At 47.1% G+C, this 10,916-nt stretch overlaps 1 protein-coding gene across 3 annotated transcripts in view; it reads left to right on the top strand.

The window, feature by feature from the left end:
* Positions 1-3,551: 3,551 nt before the first annotated feature.
* The window catches only part of LOC130542820 (thyroid receptor-interacting protein 11-like), a 50,725-nt gene continuing 43,360 nt past the window's right edge, over positions 3,552-10,916 (top strand). For 2 of the 3 annotated variants that reach the window (XM_057307625.1, XM_057307624.1), the window contains exon 1: positions 3,554-8,920. The gene's annotated coding sequence lies outside the window, so the exon portion shown is untranslated. Of the gene's footprint in view, positions 8,921-10,916 lie in introns of all 3 variants that reach the window. The other variant, XR_008957669.1, reaches the window with a different exon arrangement.

Raw genomic sequence — 10,916 nt, 5'->3', positions numbered from 1 at the left:
GTGAACAGCATGAAAGTACAAGATGCGTACAATTTAAAAAAAAATGTAAATTTGCTTGACCCCCGCTAAGTCCCATTTCTCTCTCTTTTTTTTTTCATTTTTAATTTTTGTTCCATTTGTTTTTCTGTTGCCTAGGAAATCACTCTATGGGTAACCTGATTTCTCTCCGGCCTTTTAGAAATATATGTGTATTTGCCTATTTGGGAGTATAGTATTTTCTGACTTTTTTTTTTTTTTAAATCACTCTGCCTTAGAGATCTTCCAAAATGTGAATGAATTCCAATTTGTTCTTTAAAAGAAAACCCAGCATTTTATGGATATACCCTAAATTATTTAACTAGCTCCTATCATCAGGATTTAAGCGATTTTTATTCCAAATGTCCATGATGGACTGCCTAGTCCATTTTCTCAAAAGCCACTCCAAATCTTCATTTGCAGTTCAAGGCTAATTGCTCCATTGTATGCAGGAAACCATCCATTCAGACCTCTTTGCATTTTTACTTTAAGGTTTTACTTGTTTATTTGCCACAGAAAGTAGGGGAAGAGCACAGGCTGCAGGAGCTGCAGAGGGAGAGGGAGAAATAGGCCCGCAGCTGAGCAGGGAGCCCTATGTGGGGCTCAATCCTGGGACCCTAGGATCGTGACCCGAGCCAAAGGCAAACACGCAACCAACTGAGCCACCCAGGTGCCCCAATACTGAGTCTTAATCTGAGGTTTTCCGTCACAGTGGATTCTGCTGTCTCCATGTCAATTTCAACCTGCACTGAGACTTTTAAGGTGTAGGACAGGTGCTTCCCTAGGAAGTGAAGTTGGCACCCGAGCAAGAGTGAGAGGCGGTCGTCAAAACCAAATGTATCAATTCCATTGATGTTCACTCAGTTGATCCCATGGGAATCTCTAGGTGTCCAAGGGTAGAAGGAAGGGCTGACGTCCTCCAGCACCATGGAGTCTGGCAATGGACTGTGGACAGAGGCACCACCCCCAGCCTCAGGTAGGATAAGCAGACTTTGGCTTCAGCCTGTAGCAAGAAGGCCTTGCTAACTATATTGAGCTGGTGGGCGGTACCATGACCCACGGAATAACAGACAGCTGGATATGAAGGCTCAGAATCCGTGAGAGTCTCTATTTCCAGGAGAGCCCAGTGCCTGGCCAGCAATTGTTGCTTTCATGGTCTATAACCCAGGGCCAAGGAGGGCCGTTTCTTGCATTGGGAACCCATGGACAATTTACAGATACCATGGGTGGTCCAGGGACTCCAGAAAGTGGGAGAGGAGGTTGCTAAAGCCTTTTCACTAGGGCACTAGCAGGGGATTTTTTAAAAAGTTTATTTATGTGTTTGAGAGAGAACTTGAGCTGGCAGAGGAATCCAAAGGAGAGGGAGAAACAGGCTCCCCACTTAGTAGGGAGCCGAATGTGGGGTTCTATCTCAGGACCCCGAGATCATGACCTGAGTCAAAGGCAGACGCTTCACCAACTGAGCCACCCAGTCCCCCCTAACAGGGGATTTTAACTTGGACCGATCCTAGAGCCTTTTGTTGAGGGGAGCCCCACCCAACGTGGGCTCATTTACAAGTAACAGCATAAATGGGTTTCAGTAAAATTTATAAACAAGAAATAAGTTGTGTCCAGAACCCAAAAAATACTGAGCGATGTTTGACTCGTATGTCCTTTTTTCTTTTTAAAGATTTTACTTAGTTACCAGAGAGAAAGCGCAGAAGAGTGAGTGCACAAAGGGTGGGTGGGGCAGAGGGAGAGGGAGAAGCTGGCTTCCCAGTGAGCAGGGAGCCCTATGTGGGGCTTGTTCCCAGGATCCTGGGATCACGACCTGAACCAAGGCAGACACTTAACCCACAGAGCCACCCCAGCGCCCCTGCACTTGTATGTCCTTAACAAGTGTGTCAAACAAATGTCCTCACAGTAGGATGTCACAAAAGTGATGTCATACCTATGTTCCTGGAGAAAGATGGGTGCAGTAAGTTCCTGCCCTCAAGGATTGTGTGTGATAACAGTGTGGTTTGGGTGCCCTGTGCATAACAAGGTAAAACATGTCGCCTTCAAATTCAAGATGTTGAAATAGGCACTGAACAGAACATATTGGCCAAATATATAATAGCAAAATATTTACCACTTTTAAATTTGTTGGTCTCCCTTGTGAGTTTTATTTTTAAAAGATCTTATTTATTTTAGAGATTGAGAGAGAGAGAGAGAGAGAGAGAGAGAGAGAGTAAAACAGGGGGGAGGTGAGGGGCAGGGGGAGAGAGAATCCCAGGTTGATTCCACCCTGAGCACAGAGTCCAGCAAGAGGCTCAATCCTATGACTCTGATATCATGACCTGTGCCAAAAGTTTAACTGACTGTGCCACCCAGCTGCCCCTAGGCAGTCTCAGAGTTGTAATGGGACCAGGGTATATTCTAATCAGGTATGGTAAGAAAGGAAGATATAGAAATAACTGTCACAATGGAAGAAGCTCTTTAGAAACACAGATCCCAAGAAAGGAGGTCATGAGAGCCATGAAGGGCCATCCAGGGAAGCACCAGGGTCAGTCAGGAGAAAGAGGGAGTGAAGGGAAAATGTGGGCAAGAGCCTTCACTGTGGTTTCCACGGGAAGGGACAGGTGAGGCAGGGTGAGCACGTTTAAGACTGGTTAGTTGGAATAATTTCAGTGGGCCTGGGCCACAGTGGTGTCTGGAGTTGTCTGTCCCTGCCCTGGGGTGATCAGGGCAGGGGATGGTGGCCCAGAGTGTAAGAGCTTCTTAGAGGGAGTGGTTGGGGGCAAAGGCCCTGAATTGGTTGGTTTACATGTGAAAGGTGTGCTCAGAGGCAAGCTGTGGACCATCTCCAAAAATTAACTATGCCTGTCAGGGACAGTCCCTCCAAAGTCACCAAGGCCTGAGATGTCAAAGCATTAACTACAGAAGCTAGAGAATGCAGTTATTTTACTAGTATAACCATCGTTTGAACCCTCGTATTAAGTCCATGAAGGTTAGCCAACCCGCATGTCTTAGCAGACATTAAGTTAATTCAGATTGCATGGTGCACTGGGTGTTATATGCAAGTAATGAATCATGGAACTTTACATCAAAAACTGGGGATGTACTGTATGGTGACTAACATAATAAAAATATTATTATTAAAAAAATAAAGTTAATTCAGAATTATGTTGTAGGGACAATAGCCAATTGGCCTCCTTTTATCTTTTGCCATACAAATAATTTTAGTAAATTTGGATTTTTTTTTAAGATTTTATTTATTCATTTGAGAGAGAGCAAGAAGTGTGACAGAGCAGGAGCTAGGGGGCGTGGCAGGGAGAGGCAGAGGGAGAAGCAGACTGACTCCCTGTCCAGCAGGGAGCCTGACATGGGGCTCAATCCCAGAATCCGGGGATCAGGACCCTAGGAGAAGGCGGGCACCTAATCGTCTGAGCCACCCAGACGTCCCTGTAAATTTTGGATTTCCAATTGGGTCAAATTGTGACACTATGTTGAATTAATTTGGGGTGGGGGGGAGGGTTCCATTCCTCCTTATTGTCAGTTTATTTATTCCTGGATTTACGTGGGGGGCGGGGGAGTGTCTTTTTACGCTGCTCATCTTTCCTGTTTTTTCTTCCGGAGAGTCTCCAATCAGCATCATCAGGGTTGGAGCCTCTGTCATGGCAATAGCTGTATGGTTTCAAGTCTCTTGACTTAAGTCAGGGTGTGAATTGATACCTTCACTGTGCCACAGGGGTGCCGTGGATCTTTCCCCCATAACCCTGAGGATCCGGATCTTGTGCTAAACAGGTTTGGGCAGCGAGTGGTCAGTGAAAGAGCACAGGACCCACAGCCCAGACGCTGATGAAGCAAAACCATCTTCTGCTACAGCCTTTCTCTCCCGTGGACTGCTTCCCCTCCCCACTGTTCCTGCTCTGCAGATTGCCTCAGGATAGTTTTTCATTTCTAGCCACATAAAGTCATGAGTTTTGGGTTCTGTCTCCAATCACACATGGTGCACATGTTCTGGGTGTTTATGGGGAAAGGGAGCTGGGGGGTAGCGCCATGGCTGACTGTCCTCTTCCTGTGGGAATGCCAGTCCATCTCCCCAGTGTTGGAGTCCACAGCCAGGAAGACCATTTTGTCTGTGGCCGGAGTGGGAGCCTTAAGCCTCTCGATCACATCTAGAGTCCTTCGACAGGCTGGGAAGTAACAACACTAAGAGAAATGCAAGTGTGTGGCTGAGAGGGTTGCACTGGGAGAGAAGTGGAACACCAAACACCCCCCCCCCCACTTTTGTGTTTCTCATCAGCTCCTGGGCCCTGGGCTGCCATGGATGTGCACCTCAAAATTCTGAGGGCTCAGGAGGACACAGGGTAACAGGGAAAGGAGTGGTAGCTTGGGAGACAGGCAAGGCCACTCCCTTTGCCTGAACCACAGTGCTCATGAGGCAGCCACGGAGCCATTCTTATGTCTCCCTGGGGTCGTGGTCTCCTTCCTTTCCACCAACACCAGAGAGGGTCATCCCCAGGACTGTGCTTGGGGTGCGCTTTCCCCAACAGGATCTGCATGTCTGCCCCAGCACTGGCCCAGCTCCCAGTCGGTGGAACTCAAGCACACCAGTCAGCATGTGTGGTTGCGGACCTCAGCAGGGAGTCTTGGAGACCCATACAGGCCAGATGCAGGTCACATTCATGGCACCTCACGCCTAGATACAGTCAGTTCACATTGGTTCTCACCTTGGTGGCAAAGATGGGACATTAGTTTGGAAACGGATGGTGACTTCCATTTGAAAAACAGAACAGGAGCTAACACACAAGCTGGCCAGCGATGGCCAGTTCCCTCCCAGATAGTGCTTGTCACCTCTGAGGCTAGTTAGCTAACAAAGGAACAGTTCACGCTGTCCCCATGTCCTCAGTTAAGGTGGGCCTCCTTGTTTGTGATGCCACTTGTTTTATTCACCTTCTCCTCAGTTCCCTGGTGAGAGAGAGCTTCCTGTTGCAAACCTGTGGGGATCACCTGACACCCGACAGCTGTGATTGACAGCAGTTCACTAGTCACATATGCTCACAGTTCAGGGGTAGGATCCCCCACACTGTGCAGGGCTGCACAGGGATTGCTCTTGGGAACACAGAGAATAAGCAGGGGCTTGGAAGGCAAGACTGTGTCCTAAAGGTGGAGGGGGGCTGCAAGTCCTGGTTCTGATGGGAGGGTATGAGTGGCTTGCTTGAAGAATTTAGTGGGCTTCTAGGGAACTGAATGCTGCTCCTCAAAAATCAACAGGCACCATGTCTGGTCCCTGTGGTGAGAAGGGTTTTTGTTTAGGAGACCTTACTTTGCATTTGGCCATGTGAGCCCCTCCTTGATTTTCCCAGGCATCAAGACAGCCCTTAGTATGGAATCTTAATTTCAGGCTTATGCCACAAGAGGGTATGAAAATCTAATTCTTCTTAGAACTAATAACGGAGTTTCACGGTGAAACAGTACACAGAATAAACACATACAGTAAGTTCTACTGCTATATACTAGATATGAACATGTGGGCACCACAATCAAACACACTCACAATTAGTAATAAAACTCTACTTGGGGATAAATCTAACAAGGCATGTCCAGGAGTCACATGCTGAAAGGTATTTAGCACTGATAAAGGAAATCAAAGATACAAATACATGGAGAGATACACAATACTCGTGAATTGTAAGATTAAGCGTAGTAAAGATGTTAACTCTCTCCAGATTTTTTTTTAAGATTTTATTTATTTATTTGACAGAGATAGAGACAGCCGGCGAGAGAGGGAACACAAGCAGGGGGAGTTGGAGAGGAAGAAGCAGGCTCGTAGCGGAGGAGCCTGATGTGGGGCTCGATCCCAGAACGCCGGGATCACGCCCTGAGCCGAAGGCAGACGCTTAACCGCTGTGCCACCCAGGCGCCCCTCTCTCCAGATTTATAGAGAGATTTAATGCAATTGCTGTAAAATCCAGTAAGGTTTTCTTTTTTTTTCCTTTTTTGTCGTGATAGATAAGATTATTCAAAAACGTAATGTGGAAAGACAAAGGGATTAGAGTAGTTTCAAAAACAATTTAATAAAAGAATCATAAAATGGGAACATACAGTGTACCAAGTTTCAAAACTTATTAGATACATATAATTGGGAAGACAGTGTGTCATCTGCAGGGCACACACACAGATCAATAGAACAGAACAAAGAGCCCAGAAATCGTCCCCACAAATACATCCAACTGATTTTGAAAAAGGTGCTAAAGCAACTCAACTGAGGAAAGATAGCCTTTCAATGGACTGTAGGCATTTAAAGCTGTGATGAGCTCATAGGCCCCAGACTCAGAAAAGAGCACCAGCAGGGAAGGAAGATGGTAGTTTGAGGTCCTACCAGGTGCTGTTGGGAAAGGAGGGATCGTTTGTGCCCAGCTCAGGATGCAAGCTCCAAGCGCTGGGTGTCAGTTACTTTCATCATTCTGAGCCGAGATCCTCCTGATCCATCAATTCCACAGGCTCCTGGGATTGTCCCGTCAGCTCCCACACTGCAAACCGGGGTCACCCCTAACTGAGCATCCAGTGCTCCAGACTCCATTAGCCTTCCCATTAGCATCATTGTCAGCCTATATGAGGTGGCAAGATGGTTCTCAGTAACTCTGTAAGTACATCCTTCCAGTCCAGCAAAAAAGAGAGCTCTTCTAGCCTAGCCACTCCCTCCCGTTCGACCCTGGCATTCATTCTGATTGGACAAACCCACCACCACCCTCCCCAGCTCTAAAGTATGGTGAGGGTGTTTGTGTGTGTGACCGGCCAGGCCTTGGTAAGTTTCACCATGTTTCAGGCGAGGAGCCTCATCTAATCCACACGGATTGAAAGGAGGGTTTAGTTCTTCATCATTAACTCAGGCTGTTGTAGAAGAAAGAATGCTGGATAGACAGAACACCAAATGCCTACTTTAGCCTCTTGCGGAGAAGTTTCATGGTTAATGCCTGCTTTTTGCTCCAATATGAATGTCCACAGGGGTTTTACATTTCAGATTCTCTTTCCTTGACTTTGTCAGAGGATGCAGATGAGCTGGCAGTGAACGTTCTCTGACATTGTCTCAGGACATAGTTGAGGACTACCCCAGTATAGTCTCCTCTTTGGAGGCATCGCACAGCCTGAGTGAGACGCCTGAACTAGCCAGTAACAAACTCCACTCCCGTGTCATAAAGGTCTAGCTCCTTCATCAGCAACTTCTAAAGGAGTTGGGCCTGCCTGCAGGAAGCCTTTGGCGTGGCCCTCAGTGAAAAACGGACCAGTGTCCTCTGAATCAGATTTTTTTTCTGCAGAACAGAGGTGTCCTTTGCTTAGAAAACGACAAGAGGCACATCAATATATCTGCCTCCACCTTCTTCCAATTACTCTCAGCCTCACCATCCACACCTATGGGATTGACACTTTATACTACTTGCCCTTCACACTTACTACTTACTCACACCCATGGAATGTGTCCACTGCCAAGGTAGGAGACTGTGCTCATTCAGTGGTTTGCATTACCCTCTTGGCAGAGGACCACTCAACGAAAGTGGTGTATTTGATCTCACCACTCCCCCTGGCAAGCCTCCCTAAGCTCATCCTTCTCCACTGTCATTTCTACTTTGGGTATCAATGAGTTCTTGTCCCTCCATTAAATACTAAGTAAGCTTTTGATATCTGATCTTGCCCTAAGATATGTACCCTGACATTTTATTGTTAGTGTGTGTGTGTGTGTGTGTGTGTGTGTGTGTGTGTGAGTTCTTAAAGTTTGAGTAGCTCCATTCAGTGCTCCTGACAGAGAAATGGAACATACAAATGCACTTCTTTATTTTTCTAGGAAATGTTTTCTAAGAAGTCCAGTACAAAATATATATATAAGGAACGTCTTAAATATGCATGAAACACATGTGAACCACCCGAACGTGAGAAATGATTGAAGGGCCTATATAATCCTTCTCCTCCAGTGTTCTACCCTCCCCATTCCCTAAATGTCACAGATGTGGTGATTGTTTCCCCTCCCCTCATTCCTTTCTTCTTCTGTATAGTATTTTATCATTTATGTGCATTTACTCTAAACATTCGTTTTGCTTGGTTTGAACTTTTAAAAAATGTTCTATTCCCTTCTTTCACTGAATATTATGTTTCTTAACTTCAGCCATTGATGCTTGTAACTGGCAGCTCTAGTTCGCTTTCACTACTACATAGTTTCCTATTGTAGCAGTTTTCCGCACATTCCTTCCTCCACATTTGAAAGGCGATTATGTGCGCAAAGCCCTTACTTAGCACAACTCTTGGCGCAGAGTCAGCGCTCCATGAACATTTGTTCAGTGGTTGAGACTGAGCCCCGACTCAATGTAACACTAACACTTGTTTCCTCAGGCTGGATTCTCTGCGCCTCGCCCCAATGCTGAGGATCTTGCAGCTCTTCCCCCTCCTGTGAATGACAGAAAATGTTCTGGTGCTCTCCCCGTGCATCCATGACTACAATTCCCGGAATGCATTGCGGTGGCTCTTTACGTCCGTTTCCCTTTACGTCCCGCCCCCAGAGCGATTCTGCATTTAGTGGGCGGGGCTATATTTTTTTAATCCAATGAACCCTTCCTCAGGGGGCGGAGAAATTGTCCAATCAGCGTCTGGGCAGAGTCGCCAATGAGCGGGAAGGTTGTCAGGGCAGCCGACGTATGCGGCGTCCCTAAGCCGCCTCAGCGGAGCGCGGTGGAACCAACCCCTCCTACCTTCTCCCAGGCTGGCTGGTTCCCCTGGCGCCTGCGGAACCCTCTTCCGTGTTCCCGGTGGGCGCAGCATCCCGGAACCTCCACGGACATGGCCAGTAGCCTGAGGACGCCCTCTTTCACCTCCTGTTCTTCCTCCTCGACAGACACAGACGACGACGACGGTGTGCGCGGCACTTGCAAAGATGCTTCTATGTGCAGAGGTGCCTGCGGAGCGCGGGGTCCCCGGGGGCGTCCCCGGGGGACTGGGGTTTGTGGGGGGGGAGGCGGGCCTGTGTCTCAGGAACACGCTTGTGCACTAGAAGGTAGCCGTCAAGTCGTGCGCCCCGGGTTTCACACGTGTGAAGTGCCCAGAGCGGGGCTTCATTCGTAGAGGTGATAATTACCTCACCTGTGCTGTGCGCCGGGCCTGGGGATGGCGTGAGTGGGACTCCGGCGCTGAACCAGGCAGACGGGGGCTTGGCCTTCTTGGGGCTAAAGTCTGTCTGCAAGACCGAGGAGAAGCAAATAAGTGCGGTGTTGATGGGGGAGGAGGAGTTCAGGTTCTCCCTCTTGAATAGGTTACTTTCCATTGGGGGTTGTCAGGATCCCCACTGCACCTGAGGTCGGGCCAGTCAAGGGTGTGTGTGTGTGTGTGTGTGTGTGTGTGTGTGTGTGTGTGTGTAGGGGGGGCATGGTCTGCCTAGGAGCACGTAATATTGGTGTGCAGAGCCAGTACTTTTCAGAGCTCTTGCATGTTTGCCGCAAGAGTCTACATTCTTAGGGGTCTAGTGGGGCAGCGTTGTGAGCACAGATATGTGTGAGAAGTCGGAAAGCACGAGGCTGGAGTGTACTTCATTCATTGGTTCACTCAACAGAAATTGTTGAGAGTGTACTTTGTGGTTGACCCTTTCTTTTGGGTGGGTGGTGGGTATTCAGTGACGGGGAACACATGATAAATAGGACTGGCATGGTGCATGATGTAGTTACCACCTGGCTGGAAAAGACAGGAAGCAAATAATTACCCATGATATACATAATTACCGCTTTGCTTTGAGTGCTGAGAAATACAGTGTGCATTAGAGGTTGTAATTTAGGCGATATCATATAAGCTGAGAACAGAAGGCTAAGAATAAACAGGGATGTGGGGGGGGGGAGTGTTCCCTTAGAATAGGAGAGGAGTGTGAACTGTTAAAGGAATTGAGAGAATGTCCTTGAAGCTGGGGCCATGTAGGGACTGTAGGTTGGGGAAAGCCAATGTTTGGGGTTAAGACTTGCACTTTTTGTAGGTTCTTGGACACTAAGCGTAGTGATTGAAACATGGAGTCCAGAGCCAAGCTGATCCTAGCTCTGCCACTTATGAGCTGTGTTACTAAACCACTCTGCATCTCAGTTTCCTGATTTGAGAAATGGGGATGATGATAATCCCTCTTCACACATGACTGTGAAGATTAAATGATAGTTAACATTAATAAAACACTTAGAGCCATGTCTGGCATGTAGTAGGTGTTAGTGGTGGTTGATTCAAGAAATAGATGAATACATATCTAAGTATTGAAGACTTGGAGGCAGTGTGTGGTGAAATTTGTGAAGGCTAATGGCTTCCACCCAACTTCATTTCTTCTCCAGCATTCAGGTGCTGTTGACCACGTGTGTCACACTGTTGAATTAGAAATAATTTTTCTCATATTGACTGTTATTTGCTAAGAGAATCTGAAGTGCCATCGATGTGATCAGAGAGAGAGAATACTTTTCAGTACGATGTTACAATTAGGTTTATTTAAAATTTATTGGTACTATTGATTATTTAATATTTGTTGGTAACTGTTTTTGCAAAGTTGCTTACTTAAAAAAAAGTAAATTGACCGTAGAGTAATTCAGACACAGAATAAGTACAGAGAAGTAGTATAACTAGAGCTTGCCTTTTCTTGACTCTCCATGGGATAGTTTTGATAATTTCTCTGTTCTTCTCTTAGATTCCAGTGCCCCCCTGTGTCTGCAGACATCTCAACATTGTAAGGGAAGTTTGGGTTTGGAATTGCAGAGACTCTAGGCAGTTGTACCCAGCCCAGAGGGCAGATCAGCAGAGCCTGTGGGGCTTTTTAAAGAAAACACAAATGCTTAGGTCCTCCTCTAGACTGACTGAGTCAGAATCTTCTGGGATAGGCCTCAGGCTCTAAAGACCAGGCATGTGTGCCATCGGGATGCAATCCTTCAAGG

Source organism: Ursus arctos, unplaced genomic scaffold, assembly GCF_023065955.2.
Source record: "Ursus arctos isolate Adak ecotype North America unplaced genomic scaffold, UrsArc2.0 scaffold_50, whole genome shotgun sequence".
Lineage (NCBI taxonomy): Eukaryota > Metazoa > Chordata > Mammalia > Carnivora > Ursidae > Ursus > Ursus arctos.
The sequence above is the reverse complement of the archived record's forward strand: the minus strand, read 5'-3'. Positions and strand labels throughout refer to the sequence as shown.